The following is a 22,660-nucleotide window of genomic DNA, read 5'->3' as shown; positions in this document are numbered from 1 at the left end:
GAATCTGTAGGATTATCTATGAAATATATATATATACATATATATATACATATACATATATAACATGAAATATTATATATATATCATGAAATATATATCATGTTTGCATGTAACTGTGACTGTGTTCACTTCTGTGATAATATCAGTGGCTTATTTATTTGTTGATGATGGTTATTTTCACTAGAGTCTGTTACTGACAGAAAAACTGGTATAAAAATCTACCAGTGTTGAGAACCCTGACAACAAAGAGTACTGCTTGTTAGCTTCTGTAACAACTTTATTAATGAGGTGGGAGGCCCAAATGTGCTCTGTGGAGGTGTTAAAAAAAATTCATTAACAGGGCACCTGCATGGCTTAGTGGGCTAAGTCTGACTTCAGCTCAGGTCACGATCTCATGGTTCTTGGGTTCTAGTCCTAAACTGGGCTCTGTGCTGACAGCTAGGAACCTGGAGTCTGCTTCAGACTCTGTGTCTTCCTCTCTCTCTGCCCGTCTTCTGCTTGTGCTCTGTCTCTCTCTTTCAAAAATAAACATTAAAAATTTTTTAAAATTCATTAACAATATATATTTTTTAAAGATTTTATTTTTTAAGTGATTGGTTGTTTGTTGAGAGAGAGAGAGAGAGAGAGAGAGAGAGAGAGAGAGAGAGAGAGCAGAGGAGGGACAGAGAGAGAGAGAGAGAGAGAGAATCCCAGGGAGGCTCCACACTGTCAGCATAGGGTTTGATCTCATAGAGCCCAACATAGGGTTTGATCTCACGAACTGCAGGATCATGACCTGAACCAAAATCAAGAGTTGGATGCTTAAGTGACTGAGCCACCCAGGCACTCGTAAAGATTTTATTTTTAAGACCTCTCTACACCCAGTGTGGAAACTTACAGCCCCGAGATCCAGAGTTGCAGGCTTGACTGACTGAGCCAGTCAAACACCCCTCATGAACAATATTTTTCATCAGTTTAGTATCAGTTCTAATCATTAGATTAGAACATTAACATAGTTAATCAGTCCAGTGGTCAGCAGGCTTCACTGCTACTATCTGTCAGGACAGATAGTGGGCTTATGTTACAAGTATAGACAAATTTTATACATATTACAGCTGTTAGCTGGGACCCCAGACTCAATAGTCTTTTGTCTTAAGGGCAATCATTAGCAAACCATTAGATCTCCATTGACTTGTCATACAATTGTTGATAAATGAAGTGTCCCTAAGGCTCAGATTCCTGTAGTTGCTAGAATTCTGAAGAGGTTCATTAGCTTTCATTCACCTAGATATCAATGTCTGTTTATTAGGGTGTGTGTGGGTGTGTGTGTGTGTGTGTGTGTTACCCTGTTTTAGCAATAGACAATTTGTGGGATTGAGGAGTCATGTATGTTAGTAGAGTATGTGTGGAGCTGCTCTGCAGCACTTAGATGTGTTAAGTATCAGTAACAAGTAATGTGAGAGCATTACACTTGGAAATCTCCTGCCCCTGGCCACATTCACAGTCCTTCCATCTGCATTCATTTTCAAGTATTTAACTTAGATTATCTTGTTACAAATCTAGTGCTTTGAGACATGCTGGCTCCATTTGGTAGAAATACTTTATTTTGACCTTTTTGTTTCCTCACCACCTTTTGCATTGCTTTTCTGTATAGCATGCTTAGGTAATTTTTTGAGAGCCCAAGTTATGAATCGTTGGCAAACATCAGACAGCGTGAATATGTTAATAGTGCGAAAATACATATTACACATTCAATAACTCTGATTTATGTATGTGACATATTCTAGTTATTTTACTCCCCAATCTGTTAATAATAATGTTCAGGGCGCAAAATATGTCCTTCTTTTGACCTTTGAAAATAAAACCAGCATTGTATATGCAGTTTTTAAGGGCAACATTTTGAGCTTGCAAACATAGCAGATTTAGCTGCTTTTAAGTCTGTATTTGATTGTTTTAACAACTTTAATAATACTGAGGTTGCTAAATTGCTGATGACTTTCTACTTCTTTTTGTTCTAAAAAACTCAGGTGGCACACATTTACCCTGGAATACTTGCAAAGTAAGGTGATGAAAGATTGTTGCATATACATGTGAATAATATTAACATTAGTAATTTAGTAATCTATGATTGCTGATGACAACTCAGATCCATTTCAACATTGCACCTTTCATTTTTGTAGAGCTTGATGATTTAGAAAATGATTATCCATACATTGCCTTATTCTGATTTTGATAATCACTGTGATTATTGCCATCACCATCTTCATCATCATTATCTTCATCAAGGATTTATTTATTGTTTATACAATACAAAACAGTGAATAAGAAATTGATGGATACAAAATCCAGTCTTTGATGTTAAAGACAATATTGTTTTCCAAGTAAATGTACACATGACTTGATACTTTATTTTTCAATTTTTCATATGATTGCAGAGAATTAGGAAGGTTCCACAAAAAAGAAAAAAATAGGCTTAAAATACGTAAAAGTAGCTTATCTAAGGAAAAAAAACACCAGCATCAAAGAACCAGGTAGTTCTGCTGATAGTCTAGAATGTTCCTTATCAATTTATTCTCTTCTGAAGGGAGGGACTGAAATATTTTAATAGTTGAGAGGTAACATTGTGAAAACACAGCAAAATGAAGTTCTTTTGTGGAACAATAAGAATATAGATAATATCTAAAATAGATTTCAACCTTTTCTTCAAGTTAAAAACAAAGCAATCAAACAAAACCAACCAAACTACATTTCTTTTTTCTGACCACTATTGGAAAGTGGTACTAAGTAAAGATGTCTGAAATCACAGAGTTCTCTAGTGATTCTAAAATTAGCTATAGATTCTGTTTTAGTTTGAGTCATTAGACTATCCCTGGAAAAGTTTTTTACAAGAGATCTATTTGGATTTAAAATGACTGATGACTCCTTTCATTGCAGTGAACAAGCAAAGTAGTCTGTGTGTGCTCCTTTCCAGAAAGTATATAATAGTATAAATGATATTTATAACAACTGCCCCTGATGAGCCCAGATACACCCTAAATTGCTGTTCTTTCAGCAAAGATAAATATTGACATTGCACTTCTATGTCTACCACTGTCCTAGAAACACATGATCATACCTTCAGCCTTCTCACTTTCTGGGTTATATATTACTGCATTGAGATGTCAAATTCATTCCAAGGGTCAGCAATGGTGCCTTTGGTCATCAATGCCCCTACTCACATCTATCTTCTCTATGCTGCCAGGATCTCAATTCTTTCTCAATGATCTCTTGGTGTGGGAATGATGTTGCATTTACCAGATAACTCACAGATTTGTGCACACATCTTGGAATCTGATGCTAACTACTTTGCAAACATTTAAGAGCATCAGGATTTGCCCCACCTCTGTCTGCTACCTTAGGTAAAATGAAGTACAATGCTCAGTAATCTAGAAGGCATTCTTCCTCACCTAGAGCTCTACCAAGCCTGGGTGTATTCTAAAGAGCTTAATCCTTTAGCAACCCCTCAAACCATTATGCAGTAAATATTTCTTCAATATTTATCTAGAAGATAGTCTGAGGTATGGGTAGGAAACAGATGAGATGGAAAAGCATGGCTGTTGGTAGTTTTCAACCTAGATTTTTTTTTTCCTGAACAAATAATTCACCTTTGGTGACAGATTAGCAGAACCCAATCGGAAAAACAAGACTCAACAGGCGCCTGGGTGGCTCAGTGGGTTAAGTGTCCTACTTTGGCTAAGGTCACAATCTCACAGTTAGTGAGTTCAAGCCCCACAGTGGGCTCTCTGTCAGCATGGGGCCCGCTTTGGATCCTCTGTCCCCCTCTCCCTTCCCCTCCCCAATTTGTGCACTCTCTCTCTGTCTCTCTTTCAAAAAAAAAACATTTAAAAAATTAGAAAAACAGGCCCTCCAGTTATAGACTGCTTTTTCTTAGAAGACACTTTGGAGGCTCCTCTTCCATGATCATATTTCTTAGGTCTCACCTCCATCCTGTATAACTCCTCAAACTAGTCTTTTCAAACGAACTTTTCCTCACAAGAACTCTGATAAATTTTTTACCCACTTCATTTAATGTGTGTGTGTATGTATAAATTAATATATACACACACACACACACACACACACACACACACATATTGATGTTGGTGAAGTTTCAGAGCCCTTTATCAAATGACACTCCTGACATTAATCCCAATCAGCTCTTTCCCCCCAGATAATCTACTTACTGGCCTCAAAGCCTCCACTATTTGCAGGAGACACATGTTTTGGGGAAAAATATTTTAGTACAATGCAATTCCTTTCTCATAAAAATGAATAAGTGAAGGTCCTAAGAAGGGCGGTGGTTTACCGAAAGTCATCCAGTATTAGTACTATCAGAAGTAGCTTAGAGCCTAGGTTAGTACTTGTTCAATAAATGTATTTAGATTAAAAAATATGTGAATGAAAAAGGTAATAAAATATAAGGTATTCCATATCCTTAAACAAGTTTAAAAAAAAACTTATTAAAGGTTATGTAATATCCCTTTCAATATCTTAACTTTGACTCTCAGGACATATTTTTGGGGTCTCATTATATCTTCCATTTTTCCCCTTTTCCCCTTGGCCCAGGAACCTCTTATACCCTTCATCTAGTTAATTCCTTTCTTTTTTTTTTTTTTTTGGTAGATCATCTTAGGCATCATTTTCTGTAAGAATCCTTTCCTGACTATATACATTAAATACTTTTTTTCTACTCTCGTCCTTATGAGTAGCACTTATTCAACTGTAATTAATTGTAATTTATTATTTGTTTAACAATTTCTCTTGCATACTGTCCTGCAAGCTCTGACAAGCACAGAGACATATCTGTTTTGATTATTTTTTTCTACATTTCTTTTGGAGACCATGCTAATTGTGGCCACAGATTTTGGTATGTGACACAGCCTCAACCAGATTGCTCACATCAGTGTAATCAATCTGGAGAGTGGCGTATGAGCCATAAAGGAGTTGTAAAACTCTAAATGGTGAGGAAGATAGTATTTTTCCTCCTGATTGATAGGATATAATCCAAGTGTTTAAGGCCCTGGAACCATCCTCTTAGGAGCAGCTAGAGAGATACAGACAGAGATAAAGACAGAGGTAGTGAGGTTTTAAGGATTAGAGTTCTGGAATTAACGTATCCCAAAGCTGGCTCCATTCTGCTCCTGCCACAGGATGGTTAATTGAATCCAAGAAATTCAATTTTTAATTTTTTGTTTATTTTGCTTAAGCTAATATGAGTTGAGTTACTTTCTCTTGCAAGCACATTTCTAATAATTCACTGTATTTATAGCATCAAGTATAGTATCACATGTGCTCAAATAATTCTTAAATAAGAAACAAATAAATATTTTTGGATTTAATTCTGAAAATACCTGTCTCACAATAAGGGGTATCTATATTGGTTCTATTCATGCCTTTGAATCAACTGAGATTTAAATATGCTAAATTTTTGATAATCCAATTGACTAATGACTTATAGACTTTAGAAAAACCTTATGAAACAAAATTATGTAGAAATATGAAGTAGAATGAATCTAACAAAATCCTTACATTATAACTTCAAAACACAGAAGTTAAAAACAAGGTTGAAATAAGCAGGACATCAAACATAAATAAGCCCTATACCTCGGGAATTCAGACATACTAAACTAGGGTCATTTGATTCAATGGCAGGTTGGTTAACTCTTACAGACTATCAGAATAAAGGAATTTATGACTTATTTGGTCTGAACCTCTGTTTCTTCATCTGTAAACTAGAGATAACCATTCCGCAAAATGAAGATAATAATTGTGGCATGGTATTTTTATCAGACTTTGGATGTCCTATATGCAAATCTGCCTACCTCTAGCTCACATTGGAGCTTGACTGTGTAAGTTTTCAATAGAAAATCATGTCCATTCTACTATAGAATCTGAATATTCTTTTTCTTTCCCAGCACATAACTTTGACTTGACCAATCAGGTGCTTTATCACTTGAGTAAGTGATAAAAGTACTTGCAATGTTGTAAGTGTTTTATTGCAAGGAGCACTATGGTATACCAAACAGTCATTGTTTTTAGGAGACTATTGGGATTTTTGCAGTCTACACCACTAGAGATGTTTTGCCTCCTTCTCTAACACCTGTTCTCTAGATCCTAGCAATTTGGTTGTCTCTCTAATCTCTTTTTAATTAATTCCTTTTAGCTTGATTTATCTAGAACTGGGTTGTGTAATGTGAATACTAGATAATACCAATACCTACTCTAAAAGAACTTTTGTAAAAATTAAATGAGATTTTGTAGGATACTTAATGAAGAGTTTGGTTCATGGACCTGCTGCAATAACCTAGTGAAAAGCATAGTTCCTGACATACAATAGGACTACTAAATATTTACATAATGGACATATAATTACAGGAAGAATTGAAAATGCTAAACCAGAGCACACACTCATACAATTTTGCATGCTTTATGAAAGGAAATCCTGTGTCTTGTAGTTAACGTGGACATTGAGCTATATACATTTGTGTTTAAAACAAAATGCTCAGTATAACAGAAATCATTCCTGAAAACAGGTTGGATCACATCCCTGAAACTTACCTGTAGGTTAGGAATTTGATGTGCTAATTGGCTTGAGTTGGAGGTGTGTTCAACCTTTGCTCTTCAGGTAAAGCTGAACCCACCCCCAACTTAAGCCAATAGACACATACAATTCCCAAGGCCACAGGTAAGTTTCAGGGCATAAAAATCAAGGGGGACCAATTAGATATGAGCAGATATTTAATGAGGGCTTCTGAGAAAGAGGCTTCCTTGCACTTTTAAACGAGCTGTTGGGAATACTGTTCTCTTGACTTACAGGAAGAGAGCAAAGAAATATGTAACTCTTATAGCTTATGGGGACTATTTTCTAACAGCATTAAGATGAAAACAGCTACTGCAAAGGGTGAAGCAAATATATAGAAATAAATTAGGTCTTTGTAATATTGGTGGCCAGCTTAATCCTGATGAACCTTTAGTCTTTACAGTTACCTGTGCCATTAACTACTGTTACTGTTTAATCCTACTTGAATGAGACATTCTTTCATTTATAACCAATAGCTTCTTAGTGATTCATCTGCTTTGCCACAATCCAGGTTAAAATAAGTCCTCTGTCAGATAGATATCCATGATCTAAACCCATAATAATCACCCAAATGCCTTGCATCTGCCAATAAAGGATGCCTTTAAGGTATAAAATGTCAGTTGGAACTTTTTCACTTCCAAGTGATGGAAAAGACCAAGTTAACTTAAATGAAAATATTACTCATATTACTGAAGATTTTAGGAGAAGTTTGAGTTAAGGATTCAAGAAACATTGACATGTCACACTTAAAAAATTTTTTTTCAACATTTTTTATTTATTTTTGGGACAGAGAGAGACAGAGCATGAACGGGGGAGGGGCAGAGAGAGAGGGAGACACAGAATCGGAAACAGGTTCCAGGCTCCGAGCCATCAGCCCAGAGCCTGACGCGGGGCTGGAACTCACGGACAGCGAGATCGTGACCTGGCTGAAGTCGGACGCTTAACCGACTGCGCCACCCAGGCGCCCCGACATGTCACACTTTAAATCGTACATTGGTTATGCACATCTATTAGTCTAAATCTTAATGTCCATCAAGTGGCCAAATGGCCAACAGTAGCTCCATACATACATCTTTCTGCTTCCAAGTTCAGCAGGAAAGGAAAAAAAAAACTTCTCTTGGACGAGTGTGGAAAAATAAGTCTTACCTCTGATGTCTGACCAGAATTGGGCTACCTCTTGCCTATAGAATAATTACTGTGGTAAAGAGTATATGATTAACTAGGCTGAAGTCACAGGTGCAGTTAGAGGGCCAGAGATGGAGGCAATTCGGCTTGAAAATCTGATGCTAAGACTGAGAAAAAGGGTGGTTCACTGAAGGACAATTGGGGACTCTGACACCAGACAATTTGGGGATAGGAAAGAAATGGAAGACAGCAAATGCGGACTGCATTCAGTTAACAGAAATCAAATTCTCAGCAATTTAGAGTTGTATTTTTAATTATAGCTCATATACACTTTTAGAATTAGATGAGACCGAATTGGGGACTTGAGCTTCTGGGAAGTATGAGGCATATAACCAACGTCATTTGGTGACATATCCAAGATTAGAACTCAGAACTTCTCATTTTGGTATGCCTCCAGAATTACAGGAAGAGCATGGACCCTACAACTGGACAAATCTCTGAGTCTCAGTTTCTGCTGTTAAATGGGGGTAAGTTTCTTTTGAAGATTAATTCAGATATTAAATGCCTTTGAAGTGCCAAGTATGAGTCTGGAACAAAGGAGATTCTATTATGACTCTATTGTATTTTGTTATTTTACAAAGTTATGGTTTTTCTTTACCTAAAGGATCATGTAAGTGGTACTATCCTGTTTCATGGAGGACAGAGACATCTTTTCAGACTTCAACATTCTCCAGAATGTCTTCAATATTCTCAGAGAACATCCAAGTGAGTTGTTACTAGAATATATATTATCCCTAAGCCCAGAAGCAAGTTTTATCCAAGAGAACAGAAGCACTCAAGGATAAGAAATTTCTGGTTTAAATGATCAAGGTTTATCTATAAGGTCACTGGACTGTCTCTACTACGGGCTCAACTATAAGCATGTGTGACCTTTGACATGTCACATAGCTTCCCTGGCTTTGTATCTTTATCTGTAAAATGGGGATAACTTTCCACTTTTCTACACAGAATTATTGGGATAATTAAATAAGAAACTGTATAAAAGCAATCTACAGAAATCTCTTGCATTGCTATATACCAATAATGAAGGAGCATAAAAAGAAATGAAGAAAACAACTCCATTTACAACTGCACTCAAAATAATAATATACCTAGGAATCAACCTAACCAAAGAGGTGGAAGATCTGTACTCTAAAAACTATAAGACACTGATGAAAGAAATTGAAGATGACCCCAAGAAATGGAAAGGCATTCCATGCTCATGGATTAGAAGAAAAAAATGTTATTAAAATGTCTATACTACTCAATGTAATCTACACATGTAATGCAATACCTATCAAAATGCCAACAGTATTTTTCACAGAGATAGAACAACCAATCCTAAAATTTGTATGAAACCACAATAGACCCTGAATAGCAAAAGCAAGCTTAAGAAACAAAAGCAGAGCTGGAGGCATCACAATTCTGGACTTCAAGTTATATTACAAAGCTGTAGGTGATCAAAACAGTATGGTACTGGCAGAAAAATAGACACATAGATCAATGGAACAGAGTAGAAAAACCAGAAACACACACACAGTTATATGGTCAATTAATCCTTGACAAAGTAGCAAAGAAAAAGATAGTTTCTTTAACAAATGGTGTTGGGAAAACTAGACAGCAACAAGCAAAAGAATGAAACTGGACCACTTTCTTACACCACTGACAAATATAAATTCAAACTGGATTAAAAAGCCACAGTGAGACACCACTTCACATCTGTCAGAATGGCTAACCTCAACAACACAAGAAACAACAGGTATTGGTGAGGATGGAGAGAAAGGGGAACCGTCTTGCACTGTTGGTGAGGATGCAAACTGTTGCGGCCACTCTGGAAAACAGTATGGAGGTTCCTCAAAAAGTTAGAAATAGAACTACCCTACAATCCAGCAAATGCACTCCTAGGTATTTACCCAAAGAATAAAAAATACAGATTCGAATGGATACATGCACTCTGATGTTTACAACAGCAGTATTTACAATAGCCAAGATATGGAAGTGGCCCAAGTGTTCATGGATTGATGAGTGGATAAAAAAGATGAGGTATACACATAAAATGGAATATTATTCAACCATAAGAAGAACGAAATCTTGCCTTTGGAACAACATGGATGGAGCTAGAGAGTATAATGCTAAGCAAAATAAGTCAGAGAGAGTAAGACAAATACTGTATGATTTCACTCATATGTAGAATTTAAGAAACAAAACAAATGAACAAAGGGGAAAAAGAGAGAGAGAGAGAGAGAGAGAGAGAGAGATAAACCAAGAAACAGAGTCTTAACTACAGAGTACAAATTGATGGTTACCAGAGGGGAGGTGATTGTTGGGGGGATGGGTGAAATAGGTGATGGGGATTAAAGAGTGTACCGTGTGACAAGTGACGGGCACTTGATGATTAAAATAAAAACTTAAAAAGAAAAGATTAAAAAAAAGATAGAAATTCAACCCTCAGGGGGCACAGTGCTCTCTCCTTCCCTCTCCTATCTCCAGAGTGTACCTTCACTATAATAAACTTTCCCTCTTGTGTTACTTGAAAAAAATCAATCAATAAATAAGAAACTGTACATGAAAGCATTGTGTAAACTATAAAGCACTATAAAACATTGATACACAATTATATATTTTATCCACATTAGTAAGCTTGATATTTAATATGGTATCCTTTATATCACTATACATTTACCCCTTTGAATATATTTGTACTTTTCAGCCAATTATGGAAAGGGCTGAACAATATGAAATTGCCATTTTTGTTCTGTATCAGAGATTTTAATTAATACAAAGTATAAATGCTCTTTAATACTTATCCTTTAAATGGAGAACAAAGTTACTTTTTCCCTCTTTCCTATATATATGGATGAATTGCGGAAGGACAAGAGGGAATCTGACTTCTTTCCTTCTGTTTCTTCTTTATCCTTCCCCCTTTCTTTTACAATGGAAATAGTTTCCATTTCACAGTGGTTCACAACCTTGGTTAAAATTTGAATCAGTTGGGGGTTTTAAAGCCTGATGCTTGGGCTATCCCCCAAATCAATGACATGAGCATGTCTGTGACTGGGACCCAGACATCAGTGTTTCTGAAGCTCCCATGAGATTCTGGTATGCAGCCAACCTTGACAATCATTACTCCAGTCACCTCATTGGCAGCTATCTCCACCAACATTTTCCCTATTGCAAAGTCACTCAACTTATCGTAGTTAACTAAGAAATGGCCACAGTAGGTAGAATGTTCTTTTCCAGGAGGATTCAGAGGTTTAATTTTGACCAAAAAAATCAAAGATTGATATCAATTTTATTTTCTTTGACATGATCTTAGTTTCAATTTTCTAATGTTTTTAGTGAGAAATAAAAGGAATAGCAAATTTTCAATGATATATTCTTTGTATTCTGTAGAAACTATTATCACGTTCCTGAAAATCATATTTTCACCTCCAAAGGTGCATTTCCATGATTTGTTTGGTGGTATAACAGTTCCAGTATGCGATTCACACTTTCAAAATAAGCCGTATCACCCTTTCTTCATATGCCTTTTTCCTCTTAAAGTTTTCACCTGCAATTGCATCTTTTAAAGGCGTGTTTGCTACCTTTTATGTTGTGAAACTTAAATGTCAAAGGTAAAAAAAAAGTTAGAAAGGGATAATAAGGCCTGAAAGCTTATAAATAAGACCATGGAAGTTTTTGATAAAGGACTTGCTCCTGTATTCTCTTTTGCCTTATAATCAACTCAATGAGCACTCAACAAATCACCATACCGGAAGCACAAAAAGAGAAAATATGAAGACCAGTGCACAGAGAGAATGTCATAAATAGATTGGGGAAAAGAAGTATACTACAACAGGTATATGTGACGGATATGGACAGTAGAGATTTCCTGAGATCCTGCAGCTTGAAATTTAAAATTCCCAAACTTTTCTACCTAGTGGTCTGCAGGGAGAAAGGAAGGTAACTGCCTGTGGTATGTCATTTACATTCACAATTTGAGCATCAAATATGTCATCTTACTGAGTTTAAAGTTTGGTCATATTTATTTTCAGTGCCCACAATTATATTTCTATTCTGGTGACTTACAGCAAAGAAATAAAAAATTAAACAGGGGTAATGGAAGATTATTTTACTTATAAACACTATAGTAGAGGCTAATATTTCTTAACTTTACATTAAAAAAATTTTTTTTAATGTTTATTTATTTTGGGGACAGAGAGAGACAGCATGAATGGGGGAGGGGCAGAGAGAGAGGGAGACACAGAATCGGAAGCAGGCTCCAGGCTCTGAGCCATCAGCCCAGAGCCCGACGCGGGGCTCGAACTCACAGACCGTGAGATCATGACCTGAGCTGAAGTCGGACGCTTAACCGACTAAGCCACCCAGGCGCCCCAACTTTTACATTTTTAAAAACTTATTGCTTCAAAATTGACTAGATAGTGCCTTGCCCTATGCCCTGAAGAGAAATGAAGAAGCAGAAGCAGAAGCAGAAGCAGAAAGATCCAATAAAATAAAGTGTTTAAAATTAAAATAAAAGAAAGTGGAATACACTTGTAGGAAAATGAAAAAAAGGAGTTAACTGAAAGCCTGCTCTGAACAAGTCCTGTTATTCATCCCTAAATGTAACTATACACCTCTGGACAGGAAAACTGAGAGACCATCCATTTCATATGTCTGATAACAAAAATCATCTGAGTGAACTTACTGCCACCCAGTATTAATGAATAATGTTGACATAACAAAAAAAAATGAAGAAACAATGTACATTTAGCACACTTGACAACATAAGCAAGGTGATTAAATATCTTAAGGAGACAGCTTGGCTCTAAGAGGCATTTACAGAGGAGTAAAGCTTATGGTAAAATGGAGAGCAAATACTCATGTTAAGTGGATAGCAAGTATTTAGATCAGACTGATTGTGGGCATCTGAAAATGGGAAGCAAATATTTCTAGACCTTCTCATTTCTTTTTTTGTTTGTTTTGTTCTTTTTGCAAGAAAAGCCAGACATCTGGAATTTTATGTGAAAGATTTCACATTATGATCACTTCACATGAATGATTATGTCATGTTGAGAATTAACTGAATTTACAAAAAAATATGAGATGTCTAATATTTAACTGAAGGCTGAATATAGTCCACAGGTCAGTTACTTTATTGATGTCTGATTTCTTTGTATTTTAATCACTTAGCTGTATAATTTATTCTTTTAAATCCCATTAATTTATTTCAAATGGACTCTCAATCCTATCTGATGGTTACCAAAAGTTGTCAGTTTTTATTTATGCCTTCAAGTTAACTTTAAGCTTATAGACTTCAGGGGCGCCTGGGTGGCGCAGTCGGTTAGGCGTCCGACTTCAGCCAGGTCACAATCTCGAGGTCCGTGAGTTCGAGCCCCGCGTCAGGCTCTGGGCTGATGGCTCAGAGCCTGGAGCCTGTTTCCGATTCTGTGTCTCCCTCTCTCTCTGCTCCTCCCCTGTTCATGCTCTGTCTCTCTCTGTCCAAAAATAAATACAAAACGTTGAAAAAAAAAAATTAAAAAAAAAAAAAGCTTATAGACTTGAGTGGAAGTTTCCCTATCTGTATAATGGGAATATAAGAGGGCCTAACTGCAATGTTGGTTTGGGTTTTAAATGAGTTGATGTATACCAGCTTCTATATCATTGTAAGTGGTAAATGTAAGTCTATACTGCAATTGGGTTTTAAATGAGTTGATGTATACCAGCTTCTATATCATTGTAAGTGGTAAATGTAAGTCTATACTGCAATTTGCCAGGATCTATCCAATGAGCTTTCACACAGAGGATGCTTTTAAAATATAAGTTGATTGACTAATAGATAGATCAATAGGTTTATGGCAACAAATACCCACTTAAGAATTTTTCTCACCCTTTTATACTTGGATATGATCTAGTAATAGAAGGATATAATTGAGAAGAATCAGATTTTAGTTTTAGCCCATGATAGCATGTGGAAGCTTAATTCTTGAAATAATTATAGTATAAACATTTTTGCAATAAATAAAATATGTCTAAATAGCTTCATAAATATTTAAACAGTGAATCCACAAATCCCACCTGTGCTTTCCAGGCAGCATACTTTGAAAGCAACAACATTTTATTAGTTTCATGTACACCATTAGAGCACATTATTTATACAAATACAATTCCATCCTCAGGCCACCTAACCCACTCCCCTTCAGAGGAAAGCCCAGTAGTCCTCAAGAAATGAAATGGATTTCACTCTAGATCTGTAGCTCAAATGACTAAAAAAATGAGGACAGAGCTGAAAATTATCCTTTTGTGGGAAAAATATAAGTGATAAGTAGAAATATTTTCTTTTTGTGATGAAGTCAGCTGTTGAATAATCATGCTGTAGATTTGCGTAGTAAGGAAATCACCTGGATTCAATATCTCTCTTCCAGTTTGAAAAATCTAATAATAATAGCTGATGCATATAACTGTAATTATGAAAGCAATACATGTTTTCCTTTTTAGTTCTCTTGGGATAAAAAAGTGTTCTAATCATCGTGTAGAAATACATATTCTTTTCCTTCAAGTAGTTTAACATTTATGAGAGAATGTGTACATATGAGGAAAAATCATACAAGAAAAAAAATTTAGGGAGAAAATAATAGAATATAAATTTTTTTGATATTTTTCCTGAGAAGTGAAGTGAAAATCTGAAGACATAAAGACTTTATGGAATAGGTTCACTTAGGGAAAAAAAGAAAGCAGTATTGCAAAAAGGAAATAACACAGATTGATTGGCTGGGGGTCTAAAAAAGGAACAAATAATTTAAAGATTTAGTAAGCATGTTAGTATGATTTTAGGAATGGGTAGCAATTAGAGAATAATAAAAATTAGAAAACTCTGCTTACACACTTTTTATTCAGAGATGAACAAGGCAAAATATAGTGAGGAGACACTGAATTCTTCAGAATAATTTGAGTTCACAGTCCAGTGGCTATTTAATTTTTCATTGTCAGGAGAGATGTTAATTTCTCTCTGTTTCCTTCTCTATAGAAATTGTATGAGGAGTGTTAGCCTACTTTCAGACACTAAAAAAATATTAAAATATGGCAGGTTTTAGTACTTAAATTACTCATGAAAAAGCCAACTGTTCTGAAAACGAATGCTATAAAAAAAAAGTTCAAGTCCTGTGGAAAGCACTCCAAACTTGACAGAAATATTTAAAAGGTCCTGATTTTTCTAATATTCTAGGTCAGAAAAACTTTACTGTTTTTCATTCAAAGAAATAGTAGAGCAATAGGAATGACATGGCTTTATAGTACTCAACTTCTCTGATAATACACACATTATAATTTGAAAAAATAAAATTAAATCTATAAAACTTTACCCCCTATCATAAATGTTGTGCATAACATAAACATGTGAATGCATACATGCATATACCTTATGAATGTAAATTGGCTGTAATTCAAGAGCTCAAAGTTGCCCCTGATAAAATTACTGAAAATACAAAGATAAATGTAAATAGAGTAGTAGATGACTAACTTAATCAGCTTGTGACAAATCAAGTTTACAAACTGTAAGCATTGGTGACCAAATGAACATTAACTAACAAGGTTGATCTGACTAACAATATATTGATGTGCTTCATTTTACTATAAAGAGAAAAAGACCTTCTTTTTAAGAGCACATAAAACATTCATAAAAATTGGACAACTGTTGGGGCATTAGGTAAATGTTAATAAATTTGGAAAGGGAGAATTTACACAGACAGTATTCCCTGATCATGGTGAAAGAAAATTATGAATGTATAATGAACTTAGTCTCAAAGAGATTTTTTTTACTTGGGAACTTAAATCCTTTCTCTCAGTTTATTTTGTTTTGTTTAGAGAGACAGATCACAAGCAGGGAGGGCCAGAGGAAGAGGAAGAGAGAATCTTAAGCAGGCTCCATACTCATACAGAGCCTGATTCAGAACTTGATCCCACAACTGTGAGATCATGACTTGGGCTGAAATCAAGAGTAAGACACTTAACTAAAAAAAAAAAAAAAAAAAAAAAAATTTTTAATGTTTATTTATTTTTGAGACAGAGAGAGAGACAGAGCATGAATGGGGGAGGGTCAGAGAGAGGGAGACATAGAATCTGAAACAGGATCCAGGCTCCAAGCTGTCAGCACAGAGCCCAACGCAGGGCTCGAACTCACGGACCGCGAGATCATGACATGAGCCGAAGTCAGTCGCCCAACCAACTGAGCCACCCAGGCGCCCCATAGACGCTTAACTAAATGAATAACTCAAGTGCCCCTAAACACTCTCTCTTGAACAACTCTTAGTTCAAAGAAGAAAGACTGAAAATACACAGAAAATACACAGAAAATACACAGAAAAAATAAACGTGGTATCTATCAGAACCCAAGGGACACCCTGTTCAGAGGGAAACTGATAACCTTGAAACATACATTGATTTTTTAAAAAAGAAAAATGAGGGGCACCTAGGTGGCTCAGTTGGTTAAGCGCTGGACTTTGACACAGGTCGTGATCTCACGGTTCATGGGTTTGAGCCCTGTGTCGGGCTCTGTGCTGACAGCTCAGGGCATGGAGCCTGCTTCCGATTCTGTGTCTCCCTCTCTCTCTGCTCCTCCCCCACTCATGCTCTGTCTCGCTCTCAAAACTGAAACAAGATAAATAAACATTAAAAACATTTTAAAAAGAAAAATGAGAGCAAAAAAAATAAGCATCAGATGCAAAAAAGTTTAGAAAAATAACATAAAATGAAGGAAATATAACTAAAAATCTATAAAAAAGGTAAATTCATGAATATTATGGAAACTTTCAAAAATGATATGCAAATTTTTAAAAACTGGGAGGAAAATAATAAACTACTAAAGAGTCTAATTAAGGAAAAAGAAAAAGAGAAGTGACAACTCTTTAGAGCTGGAGACACTATACCCCAATGAGCCAGGAATAAATACTCACTCATAGGTCAAGATCTTTCCCTATGATAGGCAGTTCATAAAGTTTGCAAGAGGTAACTGCCCTTCAAATGCACAGACATCAGCACATTGGTACAAGGAACATGAAAAGTCAAGGAAACATGACATATCAAAAGGAAACCGATAATATCTCAGTAACCAACCCCAAAGAAATGACTATCTATGAAATGGTTGACACATAATATAAAATAATTGCTATAAAGTCCAGAAAGTTACTTGAGAACACAGACAACTCAATGAAATCAGAAAAAAAAAATTCTACAAGAAGAAAACAAAAAGTTCAACAAAGAGATGTAAATCATAAAAAAGAGCTACACAGAAATTCTAAATGGAGGAATACAATGAATGAAATGAAAAAATACAATAGAGAGCTTCAACATCAGACTTGATCAAGAAGAAGAAGCAGTCTGTGGACTCAGAAATACATCATTATAAATGATCTAGTCAGAGGAGAAAAAAGAAAAAAGCAGTTTTAAAAACAGTAATGAAAACCTATGGGATTTATGGGACATCATAAATGGATTCAATATACGCATTATAGGGGTTTCAGTAAGAGAACAAGAGAGGAAAAGGGAAGAAAACTTATTTAAAGAAATTATGACCAAAAACTTCCAAATTCTTGGTAGTGAAGTAAATACTTGGATTCATAATGCTAAAAGATTCCCAAACAGTATCAACTTGAGGAAGAGTACATTCAGACACATTATAATCACATTATTTAATATCAAGGAAAAAAAGAATTTTTTATATTTAATATTTAATATCAAAGGAAAAATGACTCAGTAAATACAAGGAATATCCAAAAGACTGTCAATGAGTTTCTCAGCAGAAAACTTGCAGGCCAGGAGAGAATGTAATGATATATTCAAAGTACTAAAAAAAAAAAAAAAAAGAAAAAGAAAACAAAAAAACTGCTGACCAAGAACAATGTACCTGGGAAAATTATCTTTTAAAAATGAAACAGAGGGGTGCCTGGGTGGCTCAGTCGGTTAAGTGTCTGACTTCGGCTCAGGTCACGATCTCGCGGTATTTGAGTTTGAGCCCCCCGTCGGGCTCTGTGCTGACTGCTCAGAGCCTGGAGCCTGTTTCAGATTCTGTGTCTCCCTCTCTCTCTGACCCTCTCCAGTTCATGCTCTCTCTCTGTCTCAGAAATAAATAAATTAAAAAAAATTAAAAAAAATAAAAATGAAACAGAGATAAAGCTTTTCCCAGATAAACAAAAACTGAGGAAGTTTTTTCTTCATTGTTAGATCTGTCTTAGAAGAAATTCTTAAGGGAGTTCTTAAATTGAAAGGAAAACAGACTAAAAACAAGGTAAAAGCATATGGAAACATATATCTCACACAGAAAAGTAAATATAGGCAGATAGAGATTAATGTAATATTGTAAAGGAGGTGTGTAAATTACTTTTAACCTTTTTTTAAGTTTATTTTTTAATTTCTTATTTTTTTTATGAAATTTATTGACAAATTGGTCTCCATACAACACCCAGTGTTCATCCCAAAAGGTGCCCTCCTCAATACCCATCACCCACCCTCTCCTCCCTCCCACCCCCCATCAACCCTCAGTTTGTTCTCAGTTTTTAACAGTCTCTTATGCTTTGGCTCTCTCCCATTCTAACCTCCTTTTTTTTTTTTTCCTTCCCCTCCCCCATGGGTTCCTGTTAAGTTTCTCAGCATCCACATAAGAGTGAAACCATATGGTATCTGTCTTTCTCTGTATGGCTTATTTCACTTAGCATCACACTCTCCAGTTCCATCCATGTTGCTACAAAACGCCATATTTCATTTTTTCTCATTGCCAGATAATATTCCATTGTGTATATAAACCACAATTTCTTTATCCATTCATCAGTTGATGGACATCTAGGCTCTTTCCATAATTTGGCTATTGTTGAGAGTGCTGCTATGAACATTGGGGTACAAGTGGCCCTATGCATCAGTACTCCTGTATCCCTTGGATAAATTCCTAGCAGTGCTATTGCTGGGTCATAGGGTAGGTCTATTTTTAACGTTCTGAGGAACCTCCACACTGCTTTCCAGAGCGGCTGCACCAATTTGCATTCCCACCAACAGTGCAAGAGGGTTCCCGTTTCTCCATATCCTCTCCAGCATCTATAGTCTCCTGATTTGTTCATTTTGGCCACTCTGACTGGCGTGAGGTGATACCTGAGTGTGGTTTTGATTTGTATTTCCCTGATGAGGAGCGACGCTGAACATCTTTTCATGTGCCTGTTGGCCATCCAGATGTCTTCTTTAGAGAAGTGTCTATTCATGTTTTCTGCCCATTTCTTCACTGGGTTATTTGTTTTTTGGGTGTGGAGTTTGGTGAGCTCTTTATAGATTTTGGATACTAGCCCTTTGTCCGATATGTCATTTGCGAATATCTTTTCCCATTCTGTTGGTTGCCTTTTAGTTTTGTTGGTTGTTTCCTTTGCTGTGCAGAAGCTTTTTATCTTCATAAGGTCCCAGTAATTCACTTTTGCTTTTAATTCCCTTGCCTTTGGGGATGTGTCGAGTAAGAGATTGCTACGGCTGAGGTCAGAGAGGTCTTTTCCTGCTTTCTCCTCTAAGGTTTTGATGGTTTCCTGTCTCACATTTAGGTCCTTTATCCATTTTGAGTTTATTTTTGTGAATGGTGTGAGAAAGTGGTCTAGTTTCAACCTTCTGCATGTTGCTGTCCAGTTCTCCCAGCACCATTTGTTAAAGAGGCTGTCTTTTTTCCATTGGATGTTCTTTCCTGCTTTGTCAAAGATGAGTTGGCCATACGTTTGTGGGTCTAGTTCTGGGGTTTCTATTCTATTCCATTGGTCTATGTGTCTGTTTTTGTGCCAATACCATGCTGTCTTGATGATGACAGCTTTGTAGTAGAGGCTAAAGTCTGGGATTGTGATGCCTCCTGCTTTGGTCTTCTTCTTCAAAATTCCTTTGGCTATTCGGGGCTTTTTGTGGTTCCATATGAATTTTAGGATTGCTTGTTCTAGTTTCGAGAAGAATGCTGGTGCAATTTTGATTGGGATTGCATTGAATGTGTAGATAGCTTTGGGTAGTATTGACATTTTGACAATATTTACTTTTCCAATCCATGAGCATGGAATGTCTTTCCATTTCTTTAAATCTTCAATTTCCTTCATAAGCTTTCTATAGTTTTCAGCATACAGATCCTTTACATCTTTGGTTAGATTTATTCCTAGGTATTTTATGCTTCTTGGTGCAATTGTGAATGGGATCAGTTTCTTTATTTGTCTTTCTGTTGCTTCATTGTTAGTGTATAAGAATGCAACTGATTTCTGTACATTGATTTTGTATCCTGCAACTTTGCTGAATTCATGTATCAGTTCTAGCAGACTTTTGGTGGAGTCTATCGGATTTTCCATGTATAATATCATGTCATCTGCAAAAAGCGAAAGCTTGACTTCATCTTTGCCAATTTGGATGCCTTTGATTTCCTTTTGTTGTCTGATTGCTGATGCTAGAACTTCCAGCACTATGTTAAACAGCAGCGGTGAGAGTGGGCATCCCTGTCGTGTTCCTGATCTCAGGGAAAAAGCTCTCAGTTTTTCCCCGTTGAGGATGATGTTAGCTGTGGGCTTTTCATAAATGGCTTTTATGATCTTTAAGTATGTTCCTTCTATCCCGACTTTCTCAAGGGTTTTTATTAAGAAAGGGTGCTGGATTTTGTCGAAGGCCTTTTCTGCATCGATTGACAGGATCATATGGTTCTTCTCTTTTTTTTTGTTAATGTGATGTATCACGTTGATTGATTTGCGAATGTTGAACCAGCCCTGCATCCCAGGAATGAATCCCACTTGATCATGGTGAATAATTCTTTTTATATGCCGTTGAATTCGATTTGCTAGTATCTTATTGAGAATTTTTGCATCCATATTCATCAGGGATATTGGCCTGTAGTTCTCTTTTTTTACTGGGTCTCTGTCTGGTTTAGGAATCAAAGTAATACTGGCTTCATAGAATGAGTCTGGAAGTTTTCCTTCCCTTTCTATTTCTTGGAATAGCTTGAGAAGGATAGGTATTATCTCTGCTTTAAACGTCTGGTAGAACTCCCCTGGGAAGCCATCTGGTCCTGGACTCTTATTTGTTGGGAGATTTTTGATAACCGATTCAATTTCTTCGCTGGTTATGGGTCTGTTCAAGCTTTCTATTTCCTCCTGATTGAGTTTTGGAAGAGTGTGGGTGTTCAGGAATTTGTCCATTTCTTCCAGGTTGTCCAATTTGTTGGCATATAATTTTTCATAGTATTCCCTGATAATTGTTTGTATCTCTGAGGGATTGGTTGTAATAATTCCATTTTCATTCATGATTTTATCTATTTGGGTCATCTCCCTTTTCTTTTTGAGAAGCCTGGCTAGAGGTTTGTCAATTTTGTTTATTTTTTCAAAAAACCAACTCTTGGTTTCGTTGATCTGCTCTACAGTTTTTTTAGATTCTATATTGTTTATTTCTGCTCTGATCTTTATTATTTCTCTTCTTCTGCTGGGTTTAGGCTGCCTTTGCTGTTCTGCTTCTAGTTCCTTTAGGTGTGCTGTTAGATTTTGTATTTGGGATTTTTCTTGTTTCTTGAGATAGGCCTGGATTGCAATGTATTTTCCTCTCAGGACTGCCTTTGCTGCGTCCCAAAGCGTTTGGATTGTTGTATTTTCATTTTCATTTGTTTCCATATATTTTTTAATTTCTTCTCTAATTGCCTGGTTGACCCACTCATTCGTTAGTAGGGTGTTCTTTAACCTCCATGCTTTTGGAGGTTTTCCAGACTTTTTTCTGTGGTTGATTTCAAGCTTCATAGCATTGTGGTCTGAAAGTAAGCATGGTATAATTTCAATTCTTGTAAACTTATGAAGGGCTGTTTTGTGACCCAGTATATGATCTATCTTGGATAATGTTCCGTGTGCACTCGAGAAGAAAGTATATTCTGTTGCTTTGGGATGCAGAGTTCTAAATGTATCTGTCAAGTCCATCTGATCCAATGTCTCATTCAGGGCCCTTGTTTCTTTATTGACCGTGTGTCTAGATGATCTATCCATTTCTGTAAGTGGGGTGTTAAAGTCCCCTGCAATTACCACATTCTTGTCAATAAGGTTGCTTATGTTTATGAGTAATTGTTTTATATATTTGGGGGCTCCGGTATTCGGTGCATAGACATTTATAATTGTTAGCTCTTCCTGATGGATAGACCCTGTAACTATTATATAATGTCCTTCTTCATCTCTTGTTACAGCCTTTAATTTAAAGTCTAGTTTGTCTGATATAAGTATGGCTACTCGAGCTTTCTTTTGGCTTCCAGTCGCATGATAAATAGTTCTCCATCCCCTCACTCTCAATCTAAAGGTGTCCTCAGGTCTAAAATGAGTCTCTTGTAGACAGCAAATAGATGGGTCTTGTTTTTTTATCCATTCTGATACCCTATGTCTTTTGGTTGGCGCATTTAATCCATTTACATTCAGTATTATTATAGAAAGATACAGGTTTAGAGTCATTGTAGTGTCTGTATGTTTTATGCTTGTAGTGATGTCTCTGGGACTTTGTCTCACAGGGTCCCCCTTAGGATCTCTTGTAGGGCTGGTTTAGTGGTGACAAATTCCTTCAGTTTTGTTTGTTTGGGAAGACCTTTATCTCTCCTTCTATTCTAAATGACAGACTTGCTGGATAAAGGATTCTTGGCTGCATATTTTTTCTGTCTAGCATCCTGAAAATCTCTTGCCAATTCTTTCTGGCCTGCCAAGTTTCAAAAGAGAGATCAGTCACGAGTCTTATAGGTCTCCCTTTATATGTGAGGGCACGTTTACCCCTTGCTGCTTTCAGAATTTTCTCTTTATCCTTGTATTTTGCCAGTTTCACTATGATATGTCGTGCAGAAGATCGATTCAAGTTACGTCTGAAGGGCGTTCTCTGTGCCTCTTGGATTTCAATGCCTTTTTCCTTCCCCAGTTCAGG

The sequence above is a fragment of the Prionailurus bengalensis genome, chromosome A2 (assembly GCF_016509475.1).
Source record: "Prionailurus bengalensis isolate Pbe53 chromosome A2, Fcat_Pben_1.1_paternal_pri, whole genome shotgun sequence".
Classification (NCBI taxonomy): domain Eukaryota; kingdom Metazoa; phylum Chordata; class Mammalia; order Carnivora; family Felidae; genus Prionailurus; species Prionailurus bengalensis.
This window is presented reverse-complemented; position numbering follows the sequence as displayed.